Here is a 20,637-nt window from a genome sequence, read left to right on the forward strand (position 1 = left end):
TATCCTTATAATTTATCTCTTATTTCTCCATCTATAAATCTATGTATGTATGTGGGCATGTGTCGGGGGGGTGGTTTTGTGTGCTAGAAGGAGAAAAAATAATCTCTGAAATGATGTTCCAAATTATAATAATTATTTATTTGTAGAATTAGTTATTTTTAAATTTATTCACCCTTATTTTTTAATAGTGCATTTTTATACAGTGAGTACCTAAATCATTTAATGCAAATCTGTATTTTAAGAATTTGGTAAGGCAACATAATAGAAATCATGAATCTGACTCAGAAAAGAAAATCATACATGCCCCCACATATTTCTATACTCATTCAGTTATTTCAGTTATTTCTTCCCTAATTTATTTAACCAGTAGCTGTCTAGTATCCACTATGTAGAAGTAGGACATGAAATTGTCTTAAACATCTTACGTGCCATCAAATACTTAATAAGAGACAGTTTGTACTAGATAATTATAAAGCATATATAAAGCATGTAATGTTCTAGCAAAAGGCACTGATCATATGAAATTTAAAACCTGAAAGAATAAACACAACACAAATACCCCTAAGAAAATTTTAATTCATTCTTAGTGGATTTTTTTTTTTTGCAATATAGAAGATAAGGGATTTTTTTAAAATAAATAAACAAAAAACAGGATCATCTTAATGCCAATCTTTAATTAAACAGAAAGGAAAATCTAAATAAATAAAAATGCCATCCCAACACAGTGGTTTAGGGTTTGAGCCCTTCTACTTAGAAAAGGGACTATACTTCCCATGCTAAGAAAAACTATTCTCTCTCACTTGGTGTTCTTATTATCCAATACCTTCCACCTCAGGATATTCCCTTGAGTCACCTCCCTCTGTACAGTCTACCAGTCTAATGCACTTTTTGGCATAAAGGAGAAATTCTAATGCCTTCTTAGCATATTTTCCCCCATGAACACATTTAATCAAATGCCACGGCTCCAATTCCTCATCTCACAATGGTGTTGTTCTTTTTAAGAAACAATCCATAAGAATTTAACTGGACAAGCGAAGTGATGGAAATCACCAGATTATAGTGAACTATTTACCAGAAACATTCTAAACTCCCAGCGGGGAGGTGGTAATATTTTAACAAAAATGATCACTGGCAAAACCTAAAAGGAGGTATATATTCAAAAATATGTACACTGGTTCACATCCTTGGTTTACATCTGGTTTTGCTCTGAAATGGGGGAAAGCCCAGATAACAACTCTTTGAAAAGGTTAAACAAAACTTTCCCCATTTGCTTTTTGAAACCCACATATATAATGACATTTGTTGGCTGAGTCTTCACATGTGCCTTGCAAAAAAATGTGGTAAACAATCTCAAAGATGATGCAAACTGCAGGTATGCAAAAGGAAATGTTAAAAAGTGTACTATTTATACCGTGTTGAAAGCTCTTAGGGAGATGATTCAAAAGCATTTTTAAATAATTCTTTGAAACTTGAAGTAATTGCATCTAGCACCAAAACGCAGATTTTATAAATATGAATGATGAACTTTATATAAGCTATGAATTGCATATATCTTGCTATTTTGAAAAACTGTTTTGCTGGAAGATAAATAATGTGATTACGCATCACCTTCTTTTTATTTTTTTGTCCCATTATTCTTCATGCCAACACAGAAGAATTCAAGGGGGAAAAAAATGAAGTTCATCCATTCAAGTATCTTTGAAACAAGCATATCTAATTTTCTCTCCACACCAAGAGTTAAGAGTGGAGAGAAAAAGGAAAGAAAGGAGGAGCATTAACAAGATGGAAAGTGAGGCTTAGGTAGAAGCAAGAATGAGACATGTGGGCTTATAACATGGTGCTGTTCTCCCACAGAATGGAAAAGGGAACAATGACATAAGATACATATAGAAAAGGTCACAAATATGAGCCACAAACCATGGTTAGAAAATGTGAGATTACTTAGTGAGTCAGACACTGCCACCCAGCTCAGGCGCCAAGAATCACCTCCTGCCACAGACAATGGGGGAATGGCTGCTGGACTTCCCCTCATTAGAAAGTCAGGTGTGGTACCTGCTGCTACAGCTGCTATTCTTGGCTTTGGCCGAGGGCTGTAACAATGAAGCATAATTGTTAGAGCACAGTCATTGTAGTCATGTAGGCCTGGACTCACACCCCACATCTTCTAGTTCTACTTGCAAGATTGTTTTCACCTCTGTGAGTCTCAGTTTGCTCATGTGGATAACAGTTCACAGGACTGTCGCAATGAATAGTTGAGGTGATGAGTGTAAAGCACCTGTACACTGCTTGGCAGGAACACAGAAAGAGTTCAACATGTGAGCTCCTTTCCCTGTGTGCCTCTTAAGTGGTTTCCTATATAACACAGTTAGATCTACAACATCCAAAACTATACTCTTCCAAGCACTAACAAGAAAAGCTGCTAAATTAAGTTTTTAAATAGTGGTTTTGGAGTCTGTACGTTGATACAGTGATATTTGAGGGTCCCTTTCATCCTTATGGAATACATCTCCCAGCCAAATAGGGAACAAGTGTAGTATGGTGCAAAGGTGGCTGGAACAGACATGACGACATCTGGGTTCTGGCCATGGCTCTACTAGTCGTGCTCTGGCAAATTACAGCAGCCCTGGATCTCCGTTTCCTCATGTAGAAAATGGCAGTACTGAACTAGATTAAGATACCTTCTGGCTCTAAAATAGTATTCTATTGTCTAAGTACTGCTTTAAATTCAACTAGGCTAGGTATTATAAGACGCAAAAGGAGTAAGTATGAGGTCCACCTAAATATAAGGAACTGCTAAGCTGCCTACTGAGAAGAGACAGATACATGATAATTAATTAATAAGAGAGCTATTCACATACATAAGCACCATGATAAAAACATTACATAATAAAAAAGAACCATTATGTGATAAAATAAAAATACCTGTTTTAAAAACTGAGGGATAAAAGAGGAAGTTGTGGAAATAGCTTGAATTAAGAAGCACAATGGGAGTCAGAAACAGAACTTAAGTTCTCAAGCACCTCACATTTAAACTGCAGATAATATCACCTAATATTTATCTGTCAAAATGTAAGGGGTCTAAGTAAGATCTCTTAAAAATCTTAAGATCTCTTAGAAAGAGCCATTATCATATACTCTATAGTAAGATATTAACTGTTTGATGAAGATAATAAAAAATTTTAAATTGAAAGATGACATTGGGAGAAAAAAAAGAATTCACAGAGGAAAGAACTGAACTGAGAGGACTTTGAAATTCAAACTCTTTAGTATGGCATTCAAGACCCTTCACAATCTGGTCCCAACCCTCTTTTCGAGCCTCATCTCCAACATCCCACCACCATAAATCTCACACTCTTGGCTTCAGGGTACTATTGACCATTCCCTGATTTTGGTCCCAAGTGACTGAAAATAAGAAAATGTGATTTAAAATAAAAACAAGATAAATCAAAACAGAGGTATGAAAATCCCTCTGTTTCTCCAGCTCTTAAGACTTCTCTGTAACTTGACAGAATGTCTCAACATATCTAAAGGGAGAAAGCATCAAAAAAAAAGGAGGAAAGGAGAGGACTGGTCAGCAAAGAAATCAGAAAAGCCATCTACGCAAATGTTCACAAGATCAAACTAAGCCACAGGAGAGGAAGTCTTGGCTGAGTTGACTAGAATAATCTGGTTTCCTTGGCAATACTCTTCCTAGAGTGGGTAAGATAGCCTTAAGCTAACTCAGCTCAGAGATACTTCTTCAAACAAATATCCCTCCAGGTTCTCTTGCCATGCTCACCAGGTGGTCTGTGGCAACATGGTTCCCATGTATCTTGCCAGAAGAGAGAGAGCATGCTTGTCAGAAATGCTGGGTCAACTTGACAGCTGTATTTCTCAATCATCAATTGACCTCCATATTAACAACTTGGCTTCCCAAGAAGCCTGCCTACAGCGAGACAATGAACTGATCTGCCAAATCAAGCAATCCAACCTGCTTGACAGTTGTATCTCTCATTGGAAATTAATCAATTGACAAAGACACAAACATATAGATATAGATATCTGTATATCAGTTTCTAAGAGTATGGCTAACATGGCCCTGTTCCTGAGAGAGGTCCACTCTCAGCGGGCCCAGCATACCAGATGTCTGAAAGTATAAGGTCAAACACCAGACCCCAGACCAATGACTCCATGAAGGGAAGGCCAGTCACTTGAGGCCCATTGGTGACAACACACCACTTGCATAGCCCTGCAACTTTTAATGTTCACACTCCAAAATATGGCATACACACTTGTGATCTTATCCCTCTATTCATACAATATTTCCTCTTTCCACAAAGCCCACCTCCCTTCCCTTCTCCACCTGGAGAACTCCCCCTCCTCCTTTAAGGCTATAGCCCAAAGGTCAGTTCTTCAGTCCTGTCTTCCCCAACAACTCACGTAAAATTAATCACATCCTCTTGAGTGCTGCCAGAGCAACCCATGCACACCTCTCTCCGCTAGGGCTCTCAAATCAGAGTGGGGAATCCAGTCTAGCTCCTCTCATTCCCTGCTCATCTCCCAAACAAGGCCCATGCATTCATCTATATTAGCAACTGCTATCATAACACCATGCATGCTTTAAGTGCTTACTAAATGTTAGAATGAGGAAAAGGTAAAAAGCTGGCTATGGATAAGTAAAGAGGTGGAGGTGAAATTATTCTACACAGGGAGTAAATAGCATGAGTTAAAGTGATAAAGTGAGACTAGATAAGGTCTGTGTGAGATGAGAACAAGGTCAAGAGCAGAGGATTCACTGAGGAGGGTTACTGGCGAAAATAAATAGAAAAGAAACTTACCAACAAATTATTGAGGGTCTGGAAGGGTTGATAAAGGGGTACAAATGGGGTTAAGAAGGCAAAAGGAATACACAGTAAGTTCTTAGGAAGAAGAGTAACATCAAGAATTTGATAAAGGGCATAATGTGGTTGTAAACAGAACCAGAGCTTGGGAGTCAGAGTTTCAATCTCCACCCCACCCTGATCCCATCACACAAAATGACTAGCAGCTTCTTTAACTCCTGTAAGCCTCAATTTGTTTATCTATAAAATATGGATAACAATATCTACCTTGCACAGCAGTTCTGAGGATTAAACAATATTATCTAGCACAGTGACTGAGACACTGTATCAATCTCTAATAGCTGCTATCTTGATTGGTTTTATAGACATTAATGTAGCATTGCAAGTAAAGTGAATTAAAGGAGAGAAGTGGAAGCTGAAAGATCATTAATAGGAAGTTACAATAGTCACTTGATTTGGGCACAGATATAGACTTAAAATCACATTTGCTTGGCTTTAGTAATAGCTCTCACCTTAACCAGTAATGATATCTCAGACAAGTCACTTTCTCTCACTACAAATTTCCTGACCTGCAAATTGGAATAATAAACCCTACCTTTCCTATTTCATAAATGTATTATGTTGGCTATTTTAAATTTTAAAAAATACATTTGGAAGTGTTTCACACTCTATGAAGTACTTTGGGGAAGATGAGGGAATGAAGCACACAGGACAAATTTACGAAATATTTTCAAGAAAGACTCAAGAACATAAGAGACATTGGGAGATAAGCGACACCAAATTTAAAATGTCAAGGTATTAAGAGACTGTGTCTTTAAAAGAAACTCAGAAATTCAGAGAAGAAGAGAGTCTGGAGGAGATGACTTGAGAAAGATCTGTTCTGAGGCAAAAGGACATCTACCTAAAAGCAGATGGGAGTGCAGGACTAGAGTTTGGGTGATGGGCAATGATGTGAAATGAAACTCTGAGAATTGCCAGCAATATCCATCACAGTGAGAGTTATGAGAAATGATGATTTATCTATGACACAATGCAAAGCAAGAAGCACTAAAGTGATAAGATTCAAAATGCAATAAGTAAATACCTAGCAAAGGACAAGGTCAAAACCCACCCCACAAAGAGAAGACAGGTATTACAGGAAGAAGCGTGGGCAGCAGAGAGTTCAAAGCAGAAATCCAAAATAGAGTGCTCATGTAACTGAAAAGCCGAGGTCATATGGCATTATAATGTCAAGGAGATTGAGAACTGAGGGAAAAATTCTACAGATGGCTAGAATGTGGTCACCAGTGACCTTCAAGAGTGCAGTTCTAGTACAGAGGTGGGACCAACGCCAGATTGCAAGGAGTTAATCATAATTCAATAATCCTAACACGAAAAAGCAGTTGCCAGTAAACTGAAGGTGAAATTCACAGATAAGAGGAAAGCACATTTAATAACTGAAAGGGGACAAACTTTATCTGAAGAAAGTTTCTTAGGATTTTTAACACTTCCACAGGAGAAAGAAGACTCGTTTTTCAAAATCTCCCAAAAGACATATAAAAGTAGCAAAACACATGGAAGTTAGATTTTGCTGCAACTGAAGGACAAAAAAAGAAAAAAAAGACTTAGCCCTAATAGTGATTTAAACTTTAGATTACAATTAATTCACATACCCTAAACAAGGCATTTTGATAACTAAGTTATATTAACTACTACAGGCAAGTCACAGTATCCTTTGTGTGAATAAATTACATATTACTAAAAAGGATAGTTAATAACATTACTATGTTATACGTGACAAGTAAATATTCCTTTCTAATGCCCCAAATTTCCAATTCTTTTTTTTTTTTTTTTTTTTTTTTTTGCAGTACGCGGGCCTCTCAGGAGCACAGGCGCCGGACGCGCAGGCTCAGCGGCCATGGCTCACGGGCCCAGCCGCTCCACAACATGTGGGATCTTCCCGGACCAGGGCACGAACCCGTGTCTCCTGCATCGGCAGGCGGACTCTCAACCACTGCGCCACCAGGGAAGCCCCAAATTTCCATTTCTTAATCCTATGCTTATCTAAGTAAGACATACAAATGTCTTTTTGTGGTTTCGTTCATAATATACGCTAACAGATATTTGCTTTACATAAGCATTCACTTGTGTTTAATTCCATTTAAAAGTATAATACATTCAAAAAGATCAGTTAAAAATAATAATCATTATAAAAAAACATAATGGGAGAAAATAAGTAAAATTCTTTCAGGAATCATGAGGCTCCCAACATCAAGCTTGAGGCAGGTCTTCAAAAGGGAAGAGAAGAATAAAACAAACAATCCTAAAATTTGCATGGAACCACAAAAGACCATGAATAGCCAAAGCGATCTTGAGAAAAATAGAACAAGGCTGGAGGCACCATGCTTCATGACTTCAAACTATATTACAAAGCCATAGTAATCAAAACAGTATGGTACTGGCATAAAAACAGACACAGAAATCAATGGAACCGAGTAGAGAGCCCAGAAATAAACCTACACATACATGGTCAATTGATTTACAACAAAGAAGCCAAGAATATACAATAGGGAAAGGACAGTCTCTTCAATAAATGGTGTTGAGAAAACTGGATAGCCACATGCAAAGAATGAAACTGGACCTCTATCTTACACCAAACACAAAAATTAACTCAAAATGGATTAAAGACTTAAACATAGGACCTAAAACTGTAAAACTCCTAGAAGAAAACATAGGAAAAAAGCTTGTTGACATTGGTCTTGATGATGATTTGTTGTATTTGACACCAAAAGCAAAGGCAACAAAAGCAAAAATAAATAGATGGGACTATATCAAACTAAAAAGTTTCTGCACAGCAAAGGAAGCCATCAAAATAATGAAAAGACAACCTACAGAAAATATTTGCAAATCATACATCTGATAAGGGGTTAATATCCAAAAATATATAACTCATACAACTCAATAACAATAAATCTAATTTAAAAACTTAAAAATGGGCAGAAGATCCAAATAGACATTTTCCAAAGAAGACATACAGATGGCCAACAGGCACATGAAAAGTGCTCAACATCAGTAATCATCAAAACATTAAAAACAGAACTACCACATGATCCAGCAATTCCACTTTTAAATATTTATCCAAAGAAACAAAAACACTAACTCAAAAAGGTATCTAAACCCCCATGTTCATCGCAGCATTATTTACAATAGCCAAGACATGGAAACCACCTAAGTGTCCATCAATGGATGAATAAATAAAGGAAATGTGATATATATATATATATATATATACACAATGGAATATTATTCCACCACTAAAAAAGAAGGAAATCTTGCCACTTGTGACAATATAAAAGAAACTTGAGGACATTATGCTAGGTGAAATAACTCAGACAGATAAAGACAAATACCATATGATCTCACTTATATGTGGAATTTCAAAACAAAACAAACAAAACAAAACAAAAAATTCATGGATACAGAGAATAGATTGGTCGTTATGGGGTGGGGGAGTAGAGTGTAGGAGAAATGGGTGAAAGGTGAAGGTGGTCAAGAGGTACGAACTTCCAGTTATTAAACCAATGAATGTAATGGGAAAGTAATGAACATCATGGCAACTACAGTTAATAATACTGTATTGAATATTTGAAAGTTGCTAAGTGTATATCTTAAAAGTTCACATCACAAGAAAAAAGAATGTGTAACTGTGTGGTGATGGATGCTAACTAAGCATATTGTGGTGATAATTTTGCAATATACACATATATCAAATCATTATGTTATAACCTGAAACTAATATATGTCAATTATATCTTAATTTTTAAAATTTTAACTTTTTTTTTTTAAAAGAAGGGAAGGAGGAAGACAGGTCTGCTTGCATCTCAATCACCAAGACTTTGCTGTAATATCAAAAGTACAGATGATATCAAGTTAATTCTTAATTTCTTTCTAAATAATAAAATGTTGCACCAGATTAATAAATAGAGATACAATCAAAAAATGTCATTTGGGTCAAGTTTTATCCTTCTCACCCCCAAATCTACAGTCAAATGTACTAATTACAAAAAACTGATTTTATAGAACTGGCTCTTTTTTGTTTTCTAAGGGATGGAAAAATTCTAATGAAACATACCAAAACAAAATGACCAAAGCAAAGAATCAGTGGGCCAGAAAAATCCAAATTTCCCTGATTCTGACTAAGGTCCAGTGGGAAAGAGCACTGAGCCAGAAGTCAGGCGCCCTAATTTTAGTGCAGCCCTACCCATGAAAAAACAATTTAATTACTAAACTACTCAGTTTTCCTCATTTAGTAAAGAGAAATCTCACCTACCCCACCTACTTCCAAAACCGTTGTGATGATAAAATGAAACAGCATATGTAAGAAATATAAATAATTACATTTGCGGAGAACTATAACTATACACATATACACACAGAGCTTCACAAATATAAGGCAACAATCCATTAATCATTATTTTCTAGTACAGATGGATTATTTTAATTAATCCATATATTATCTTTATGCTTAAAATTTTTTAATATTATAATACTTCATTATTTCAATTATTCTTTGAACTTTAATAAACATATTTAGTAGTAAATGTCAATAAAGTGAAATCTTGATTATTCAGCCAGTTAGGTCTTCCACATTGTTCATAAGGCAGTTTACCCAGGAAAAAATAATAGCAATTAAATTCAAATCAGATAAAATATATTTCTCAGCTGCTCTTTTAAAGATCTGGTAGGAAAGAGAGGCTTAAATAAATGATAAATTTAAGATTATTACGATTAATTTATATTTCATTTAGCAGAGTTCACATTCTCTAAAACAATATATTGCAAGTACTCAATATTTTTTCTTCTTATATGTCTGAAATCACCCCCAGTAAATGTACAACTCTAATTCCTATTAAGTATTGTTCTCCAGGTAGAACAAAACTATTCAACTGTACTTCTTTTTCTTCATAGGACAGACAAACCTTTCAACCTGATTTTCAAAGGGAGAATGAGTGTAAAGATTTTCCTTACATTTAAAAGCAGAGGTCTTCCATTCTGCAAATAAACTCCATGAAAATAGCTCTTAGATAAAATCATCCTGTCATAAAACAGGACAGTCAGTAGTCACGAGCATTTGAAAAGCACTTGAAGTGTGACCCTATTTGCTCACACTCTAGAAATAAACATATAATCCATGCTGCTTTCTTAATCACTGCAATCTAAATACTGAACAGCTTGGCTTTCGATATTATTTTTCCAGCATACAGAAGGAAACAGACTAGCCATTTTGAGATTAATCAGTTTAAGAATTAATCCGTTTCAGAGGCGTAGGTCTCTCTGAAACCAGTTTTAGGACCAAATGTAATCCTAGAGTAAAGGAATTTTGCCTGAGTAACTTTCCAACATAAAGACTGAGAAATCACCTGTAAAATATATAAGTATTTCAGAGTAGACAATAATATAAATGCCTACATTAAACCTAAGTCTGGAGGAAGTGAGCAGAACTGGGATGAAGTGTGAAAAACATTTCAATACCTTTTTCTGCAGGGCTTTTTCCAGAATCTACGACCCTCTAACCCCCTTACCCCTAGCTGTTCCCTTAATCTCTTCCAATTTACCTGCCTACCTTTAAGAAACTGTACAGAACAAGCCAGGAAATAACGGGAAGAAAGGAGGACGAAACCAACTATTCCACTACCTTTGCCCCAACTTGAATCTCTGATTTCAAAATCTCTGACAACCTATAAATCTTGGCTTAAAATAAAAAAAAAAAAAAAAAAAACTTAACAATTGAACCTTCTCTGTTCCCCCTTGCCCCAACTTGAATCTCTGATTTCAAAATCTCTGACAACCTATAAATCTTGGTTAAAAAAAAAAAAAAAAAAAAAAAACTTAACAATTGAACCTTCTCTGTTCCCCCTCCCTGATCTCCCTCCCTCTTTCCCAGAGGTAACCACTTTGCTAACGTGTGTGTCTACCATTCCTATCATTGACTATTTAAACATCATCTACATATGATTGCTTTTATAGAATTAAACTCCACAAGCCCACAGGCTGTGTCTGATATTGCCTTCTGTGTAGCATCTAGTAATCAGCATACTCTAATCATTTAAAAGCTACAAATATCTCTAAAGAAAATTAATAAATATTTAGTAAAACTAAACAAAACCATACATTGTCAGAACAGGGAAAAAGAAACAAATTTCTTCCCCATTTATGAAATTCAGCTAGGCGTCTATTATGTAAAGATGATCCAAAAATTCAAATTATTGAAAAATTGGGTTTTGGACTTCCCTGGTGGCACAGTGGTTAAGAATCTGCCTGCCAGACTTCCCTGTTGGCGCAGTGGTTAAGAATCCTCCTGCCAATGCAGGAGACATGAGTTCGAGCCCCGGTCCAGGAAGATTCCACATGCCACGGAGCAACTAAGCCCATGCGCCACAACTACTGAAACTGCGCTCTAGAGCCCACAAACAACAACTTCTGAGCCCGTGCGCCACAACTACTGAAGTCCACGCAGCTAGAACCCGTGCTCTGCAACAAGAAGCCACCACAATGAGAAGCCCGCGTACTGCAAAGAAGAGTAGCCCCCACTCGCCACAACTAGAGATAGCCTGTGCCCAGCAATGAAGACCCAACACACCAAAAATAAAAATAAAATAAATTCTAAAAAAAGAATCCACCTGCCAGTGCAGGGGACACAGGTTCGAGCCCTGGTCTGGGAAGATACCACATGCCATGGAGTAACTGAGCCTGTGCGCCACAACTACTGAGACTGCACTCTAGAGCCCATGCTCCGCAACAAGAAAAGCCACCACAATGAGAAGCCCGCGCACCACAACGAAGAGTAGTCCCTGCTCACCGCAACTAGAGGAAGCCCATGCGCAGCAATGAAGACCCAATGCAGCCAATAAGTAAATAAATAAACAAATAAATAAATAAATAAAATAATAAATAACAAAAAAAGATATATTCATCCCCATATTCACTGAAGCATTTAAAAAAACCAAAAAAAAGAAGTTGGGTTTTAATTTAAAAGACTGATTAAATAAAATGTAAAATACCAAACAAAATTTAGGTTGGAAAAAATGTATCTTTCACCCAAATAATTCCCTATAAACTCAACAATTATAATTTATTCTGATTTTTTTGTTGTTGTTTTACCACATTAGAAGTTATTTTTCTGTATTCCCTAGGCAGCAGCAAATAACACCATGCATGAGGACCGATATAATTACATGCCAAAAAAAACAGACCAGCACCCTCACACTCCAAACTCCCCTCTGTGGCTCCTTCATGCCCCATATGTTGCTAATAAAACTGTTTCAATCATACCTATAAGACAGTTTTACTGACATAGTAGCAGGCCTCTTGGCTCTTCACAAGGCAAACCATACCACCAAAACTGTTACAAATGCAAATTTTAAGACTGAGGCAAGTAGAAATCTATATTACATCTGTGTGTGTGTATGTGTGTGTGTACATAGATACATATATATTTCGGAGTACAGAAACCTGCATTAAAACTACAATTCCACTATTTGATTCTGTAAACTTTAAAATGCCCATGCTAGCTATATAGACATATAGAAGGTTCCGAGATCTGACAACAGTATGCTGTCGAGAAACTGTAACCGTAGCATTATCCTTTTATATTGTTAAAATGATCAAATCAAATATCTAACTGGTAGAAAATAATGACTGTCAGAATTATTAGTAATAATTATAAAAAGATCCAAAAAGGAAAGGAAAACAATGGAACACTGAAGCAACAATTGGAAATTTTACAAACCTACTAAACTGATAAATGATCCGGTGTTCATGTGCCTCTCTATTTCAGGAAACTAAAACACTTTCATCATATGTGGTTAATTTCACCATATGTAAAGTTTTCTCATAAAACATGAATGTTGAAATTATTTAACAAAAAGTTTGTTTTTTTTTAAATCCTGCTATTACAGGAAATGCTCAGTTAGATCAAGATAAATGCATTTCTCAAGTTTTCCAGAAAACTTCTCTAGGGGACCCTCCCTAAGACGTTTCAACATGACCTCAATTAGTAAATCCTCTGGGGACAAGACTCCTTTTAATAAGTCAGCCTAAGAACAAAGGGGTATGATGAATTCTAGTCTCCTTTGAGCTGTGATGACAACAAATAGGAAACAGGAGGCAGGGGTGGTAGTTCAAGTACAAATCTTTTGTAGGACTGTCTGACCATTATCTCAGGGCTCAAAAGCCCCAATCAACACCACCACGCAGAGGAGGGAAAAGGGCCTAAACTGAGAAGGCCTGGAGAAGTGGTCAAAAGGACCGATCTTCTAGGGAGTGATCAAGCCTAGAAAACATACCAACTCTAGAACACAATAGCTGAGCCTACAGGGATGAACTTCTAGCATTGACATAAGCAACTGGAGGGCACCCTATTTGTTGAAAGATGAATTACTGCATTTGAAATCATAGAATTCTAGAGTGGGCAGGAATCTGTGGATCATCCATGCTTCCTTCCACTAAATGCAAGAAGGCTTCATGTAGCATTCTAATCAGGTAGATGATGACCCAGTCTCTTTGGGAAAACTCACAATCATGGGGAGCTTAAAAGCAACTGTTGACCCATTCCTTTAGGCTTTGCTTGCATACGAATGTGTCATTTCTGCCTAAGCCTTCTTGCTCATCAATGACGTTGGCCTGCCTACTTAGACTTCAGATCTGACCTGCTCCATCAGACCCAGACCCAGACTTTGACTTTGTCCAGTTTTTGGACTCCCAGTATCCACATACAGGTCAGACATTCTAAATGGAATTATGACCCTAGTCTATCATTACCTTAGGCCAGTTCCCATGTATAGCTCCCGTGGTCTGCCCTCCTCTATGAAAGAGCACTGCTACCACCACCCCTAAGTCTGCCCACTGCTCGGGCTTAACAGCCCTATGATCACAGATAAGCTTAATACTAGAGGAATCCATCTTGGCCTCTCCAGTCCAACAATCTTCTCTGACCCATTGCCTTTGGCTAGTTATTAACATTCTACCAGGGCCCAAGAGCATCTGGAGTTCTAATAAAAACTATAGATCTTCTCCGAAAAAGGCCCAATTGCATATATAATATTGTACATAATTTCAGAGGGTTCCCATGAACCACAAGTTAAGAATCCCTGCTATCTATAACAGGGGTTCTTATATTTTGAAAATTCAATACATATTCCACATACACTGACACACCAAAGAGTACTTCTGCTAGACCCCCTTGCAACTTGAGATCTGCATGTGCCCTAGGTTTCCCAAGGAGGAACACTCCTAGGAGAACAAAAGGAGAAAGAAACAAGGAAAGATAGCAACCAAGTACAGTCAGATCAGCCCATCCAGCAATGATGGCAGGCAAAACAATGATTATTCTGGGGCCAGCAGCAAAAGCCAAGCCTCCTCATTCACCAGCTTCCAAACCTGAACAGGGGAGCATGGCTCTGAGACCAGAGACGGCTGTGGCTCCCTTAGCAAGCCAGATGAGAAGTGTGGTTCCAGGAGTTGTTCCCATAAGCTCAGCCTACAGTCCATTCTCTCTGCTCCTCTACTCCTCAAAGATCCTATAAACTATTACAACTTAATAAATCCCCTTCTGCTTAAACCAGCTATAATGATTCTGTTATCTGCCACTAAGAGAGTCCTTTCCAATATATGGACCAACCAAACAGAACGCATGAAATAAATATTCAAATACAGTACCAAAACTAGGCTTTAAAATATAGGCCTATGGGCTTCCCTGGTGGCGCAGTGGTTGAGAGTCCGCCTGCCGATGCAGGGGACACAGGTTCATGCCCTGGTCCGGGAGGATCCCACATGCCGCGGAGCGGCTGGGCCCGTGAGCCATGGCCGCTGAGCCTGCGCGTCCGGAGCCTGTGCTCCGCAATGGGAGAGGCCACAACAGTGAGAGGCCCGCGTACCGCAAAAAAAAAAATATATATATATAGGCCTATGGTTGCATAACAATGCAAATGTACTTAGTGCCACTGATCTATATACTTAAAATGGTGAAAATGGTAAATTTTATGTTATATATATTTTATCTCAATTTTTTAAAATATGATTTTTATAAACACCCCCCAAAAATCTATATTTCAGCCCAGGAATCAAGAACTCTTAGATAACCTTGATTTAGTTAACTTATTCCTGTTCCAATAGTATCAAGCAAGCAAGTCACTTAGCCTCTCAGTCTAGCCTCTTTATCTCTTAAGTGTAAAAAGTGGAAGAAATCTCAACATATATTAGGGATAAGTCAGACACTAAAATTCTGCAATGGGTCAAATGGAGGGTGTGAAAGGAACAAGGCAATATTTGTTGCAAACTTACTGTGACCGCTTACTATATGCTTTCCATATATCCTCATTTAATCCACACAATAATAACACCCACCCAACCCCATTCATAATAATGCTTCAAGGTAGTTGTTACAATCCTTTTCTTACTTATGAGAAAGTGGAGGAAGAAAAGCTAAGCAACTCACCCAACTCACAGCACAGCTACTACTGACTGCTGGAGTAATGACAGATCAAGATCTGTCTGACGCCAAGGCCCCGGCTCTTTCTATACCACATTTCTCTTACTGACTGCCACGGCCACAGTGCTCAGCAGGCAAGGGCTAATTAAATTATCCACAATGATGGAACCATCGGCCAGCCAGGAAAGCAATTCCTGAAAAGCGTCACCTAGACCATTAATATAGTATGCCCTGTAGAGTCAAGTGTGATGTTCAAATACAGAAATGACTAGATGATGATGATTATAATGATAATAGCATTCAGCTACCATTTACTGAGTGCCTATTATGCTTTAAGTGCTTCATATACACTACTTCATTTAATCCCCTGAACATCCTAGGAAGAAATGCACAGTAGGTGTTACCTTCATTTTACAACAGAAGAAAATGAGATGCAAAGAGATTAAGAACTCTGCCAAAGATTACACCGCAAGTCAAGTTCAGAGCCAGAATCTGAACCCAAGTCTTATAATGCCCAAATACATGTGTGGGGACCACAACGTGTATTTCCTTTTCTTTTCTAAAGAGCCAGACGTGGGCCTTATACCCATAAACATTCAATAAACAGTGGTTGTACTTTGAAATTAGGGACACCAAATGCAGACCAAGAGGTTACACAAATTTAGCAGTTTAGTGCTGACATGAAGTGAAAAGACATGAAGGAAGAAATGATAATGAAGAGTCCATCCCTGAAGGTCAATATATGTTTGCCAGTGAAAGGATCAGAATCCCCTTACTTCACACTCTTTCAGCCTAGCCCATCTCTCACTTCTCCCCACCACAAAGAAAAAAAAAGCTATAGACAAGCAATAAGACTTGCTCTATCAACCCTAGCACACTGTTAGAAATTACACAGATTACATTGTCCTAAGAGAACTGTATGAAAGGAAGGAAATCACCGGGAAGGCATCTGATTCAGCAGGTCTGAGGTGGGGCCTGAGAATTTGCAAATCTAACAAGCTCCCAGGTGATAATGCCCCAGACCACACAAGTTTCATCTAGTATCATCCTAAAGCTTCTTTTTGTCCACCAAGTTCAACCACCAAAGAGTAACTAATGACAGTTAGGAAGACGATGCTTCTCTCTCTTTGATACAACAAGGCTTTAAATGGAGATATAATTAACAAGCTGGAAAAGAGACAAAGGGTTGGCAGGGTAGAAGCTAGGGAGGCGACCACACGGTCTAAATCCAGATATCAATGGGCCCTCAATGAATCCAGTAAATTTCTAAAACTATCAATGACACATGTAATATGTATTTGTTAAAAGTTATAGGGTGGGGTGTGGGGGAAGAGGAAAGGGAATAAAATTTTAATAAATGACATAAAATTTAAATAAAGGGAATAAAATTATAAATTATATAACTAACATGCGGAAGCTCAGCACCAAGAGAAAATGTTGCCCTAACCTGGTACAAAACTTTATCTTTTGATAAAAAATAGGCCTAACTTTTAGTAAAATAACTTTATTTCCCAAATAAACTGTAGCAGCATAAAAAGTTAACAGCAATAGGAATTCAGTGTATTCCCAGATGATAATAATGAGCTGCAAAAGGTCAAGAACAGTCAAGACAGAACATACACAATGATGGAGTCACTGTTCTCTTTTATTTACAAACGGAGAAAGGAACTTATTTATTTAGTATCATTATGACAGACCCACCCATATATGGAAATAGTAGCTTGTGTAGTTAACTCAAAATATGGTCCAAAACCACATGTTCTGGACTACAAGGAAAATCCAGTCTCATAAAGCAAAAACACCACTATTTAAAATTACATGCTAGCAAAATTAACAGCTTATAGAGTACAGCCTTATATTAAACAAAAGCCAGGACATGATTTTGTTTTTGTTTGTTTCAATTCAACTGACATCAGGACACTTAGTCTACCAAGATACCATATCAAAAATAAATAAAAACTGAAAAAGCAATTATAAAGAAAAAGAAACTGATATAGTGGAACTGACATAGTGGGGAAAAAATGGAAAATAATCTAAATGTCCATCAACAGCAAAAAAGATAAATGGTGGTATAATCATAAAACTGAATATAATACAGCTCTAAAATTCACTGAACTATAGCAGTGGTATTATGGGCTGAATTGTATCTCCCCAAAAGTCATATCTTGAAGCCCTAACCTCCAGTGCCTCAGAATGTGACTATATTTGGAGATAGGGCCGTTAAAGAGGTGATTAAAATAAAATGAGTCTAATAAGGTAGGCCCTAATCCAATATGACCAGTGTCCTTATAAGAAGAGGGAATTTGTACACAAAGAGACACCAGAGATATACACCCACCCACCATGTGAGGACAGAGCATATAAGGTGGCCAGCAAGAAGGTGGTCACCTGCAAGCCAAGGAGACCTCAAAAGAAAGCAAATCTGCCAACACCTTGATCTTGAATTCCCAGTCTCCAGAACTGTGAGAAAATGAATTTCAGTTGTTTCTACCACCCAGTCTATGGTATTTTGTTATGTCGGCCCAGGAGAACTAATACAAATGATCTCAAACTTAAACATTCATAGGAATCACCTGGAAGCCTTATTAGAACACAGACTGCCAGGCCCTACTCTTAGAGTTTCTGTTCAGTAGGTCTGGAATGAGGCCTGAAACAGAGCTAGCCTCATGGATGCACAAACATGCTTACAAGGGCCCCACTCTTGGTGTAATGCTCTGCCATTACCATCTCCAAATTATTAACAGTTTGAACAAGGGTTCTAGCATTTTCATTTTGCACTGGACTGCACAAATGTATCCAGTCCTGGCCTGAGAATTTTTATTTCCAACAAATTCCCAAGTGATGCTGAAGTTGCTGATCAGGTACCACATTCTGACAGTCACTGAACCACAGCAACGTCTATCAACCCAGATAAGTCTAAAAACATAATATTGGGGGGAAAAAAATCAAGCTACAGAAGAACAAGTATAGACAGCATTTATATAAGGTTTGTGTTATGGGTACGTATATATTAAAGTATAAAAACAAGCATGGCAATGTAAACACCAAACTGAGAATCCTTGCTAACTCTGAGGCCAGGGAAAAGAGAACGGAACTAGTGATTGGCACCACAGAAAGCCCCAGCTCTGTCTACAAAGTTCTACTTCTCAAACAAATGAAAAATTAAAAATTGAAGTAAACATGGCAAAAAGGTTCAGTTTTGACACAGCTGAGAAAGTTACATTGTGTTACTCTTTTTATACCTTTTTCTACTTTTCTATAAATTTAAAACACTTGAAAATTTTTCAAAGAAAAAAGAACCTTAACTTTTATAGAATCTGAGTAATTTGGTAGGTATCACCCACAATCTAGTAAAATATTCCATTCAAAATTTTAAAATTTGCCAGTTGGAAGAATAATTCTACTTATAAAAAAAACTCTTCACAAGAACCAAGATATAAAGTTATTTGAAGTTTGAGAATCATAATTTAAAAGAATAAATAGATATAAATCCACTTTAAATGAACAACACGAAAAACATAAAACCCGGAGAGCAGGCAAGATGGCGGAAGAGTAAGACGCGGAGATCGCCTTCCTCCTCACAGATACATCGGAAATACAGCTGCACGTGGAACTTCTCCTATAGGGCACCCGCCGAACGCTGGCAGAAGACCTCGGACCTCACAAAAGGCAAGAAACCCCCCAAGTGCCTGGGTAGGCAAAGGAAAAAAGAATAGACAGAGACAAAGAATAGGGACGGGACCTGCACCAGTGGGAGGGAGCCGTGAAGGAGGAAGGGTTCCCACACCCTAGAAGCCCCTTCGCGGGCGGAGACTGTGGGTGGCGGAGGGGGAAGCTCCGGAGCCTCGGAGGAGAGCGCAGCAGCGGGGTGCGGAGGGCAAAGCGGAGAGATTCCCGCACAGAGGATCGGCGCCGACCGGCACTCACCAGCCCGAGAGGCTTGTCGGCTCACCCGCCGGGGCGGGCGGGGGCTGGGAGCTGAGCCTCGGGCTTCAGTTGGATCCCAGGGAAAGGTCTGGAGTTGGCAGAGTGAAAACAGCCTGAAGGGGCTAGGGCGCCACGGCTAGCCGGGAGGGAGTCCGGTTGAAGTCTGGAGCTGCCGAAGAGGCAAGAGACCTTTTCTTCCCTCTTTGCTTCCTGGTGCACTAGGAAGGGGTTTAAGCGCGCCGCTTAAAGGAGCTCCAGAAACGGGCGCGAGCCGCGGCTGTCGGCGCGGACAGCAGAGACGGGCGTGGGACACTAGGGTTGCTGCTGCCGCCACCAAGAGACCTGTGTGCGAGCACAGGTCACTCTCCACACTGCCCCTCCTGGGAGCTCGTGCAGCCCACCACTGCCGGGGCCCCGGGATCCATGGACAGCTTCCCCGGGAGAACGCGTGGCGCGCCTCGGGCCGGTGCAGCGTCACGCCGGCCCCTGCCGCCGCAGGCTCGCCCCGCATCCGTGCCCCTCCCTCCCCCCCGGCCTGTGCCAGAGCCCCTGAATCAGCTGCTCCTTTAACCCCGTCCTGTCTGAGCGAAGGGCAGACGCCCTCGGACGACCTACACGCAGAGGCGGGGCCAAGTCCAAAGCTGAACCCCAGGAGCTGTGCGAACAAAGAGGAGAGGGGGAGGTATTTCCCAGCAGCCTCAGAAGCAGCGGATTAAAGCTCCACAATCAACTTGAAGGGCCCTGCATCTGTGGAAAACCTGAATAGACAGCGAAATATACCATGTTGAGGAGGTGGACTTTGGGAGCAAGATATACTATTATTTTCCCCTTTTTTCTTATTTTGAGTGTGTATGTGTGTGCTGCTGTGTGAGATTTTGTCTGTATAGCTTTGTTTCCACCATTTGTCCTAGGGTTAGTCCAACCCATTTTTTTGTTTTTTTGTTTTTTGTTTTTTCTTTTTTTTAATAGAAATTTTTTCTTAATAATTATTTTTTTAATTTTTTATTTTTCAGTTTAATAACTATTTTATCCTACTTTATTTTGTCTTCTCCCTTTCTTTCTTCCTTTCTTCCTTCCTTTCTTCCCTCCTTCCCTCCTTTTTTCCTTCCTTCCTCCCTTTCCTCCCTTCCTAGCTTCCTTTCTTCCTCCTTTTCTTCCTCCCTTCCTTCCTCTCTTCCTTCCTCCCTTTCTTCCTATCCTCCTTCCTTCCTTCCTTCCTTCCTCTCTTCCTTCCTCCCTTTCTTCCTATCCTCCTTCCTTCCTTCCTTTCTTGCTTTCTTCCTTCCTTCATTTTTCCTTCCTTTCTTCCTTCCTTTCTTCCTTACTCCCTTCCTTTCTTTCTTCCTTCCTTCCTTCCCTCCCTCCTTCTTTCCTTCCTTCCTTTTCTTTACTTTCTATTTTTTCTCCCTTTTATTTTGAGCT

At 38.8% G+C, this 20,637-nt stretch overlaps 1 protein-coding gene across 22 annotated transcripts in view; it reads right to left on the reverse strand.

Moving 5' to 3' along the window:
• GTDC1 (glycosyltransferase like domain containing 1) overlaps window positions 1-20,637 on the reverse strand; it is a 416,031-nt gene that overhangs the window by 352,845 nt on the left and 42,549 nt on the right. For 15 of the 22 annotated variants that reach the window (XR_008618456.1, XR_008618439.1, XR_008618445.1 and 12 more), the window contains exon 1: window positions 9,828-9,908. The exons of the other annotated variants lie outside the window; for them this stretch is intronic. The gene's annotated coding sequence lies outside the window, so the exon portion shown is untranslated. Of the gene's footprint in view, window positions 1-9,827; window positions 9,909-20,637 lie in introns of those variants that run through there. 22 annotated transcript variants of the gene reach the window in all.

The sequence above is a fragment of the Physeter macrocephalus genome, chromosome 2, assembly GCF_002837175.3.
Source record: "Physeter macrocephalus isolate SW-GA chromosome 2, ASM283717v5, whole genome shotgun sequence".
Classification (NCBI taxonomy): domain Eukaryota; kingdom Metazoa; phylum Chordata; class Mammalia; order Artiodactyla; family Physeteridae; genus Physeter; species Physeter macrocephalus.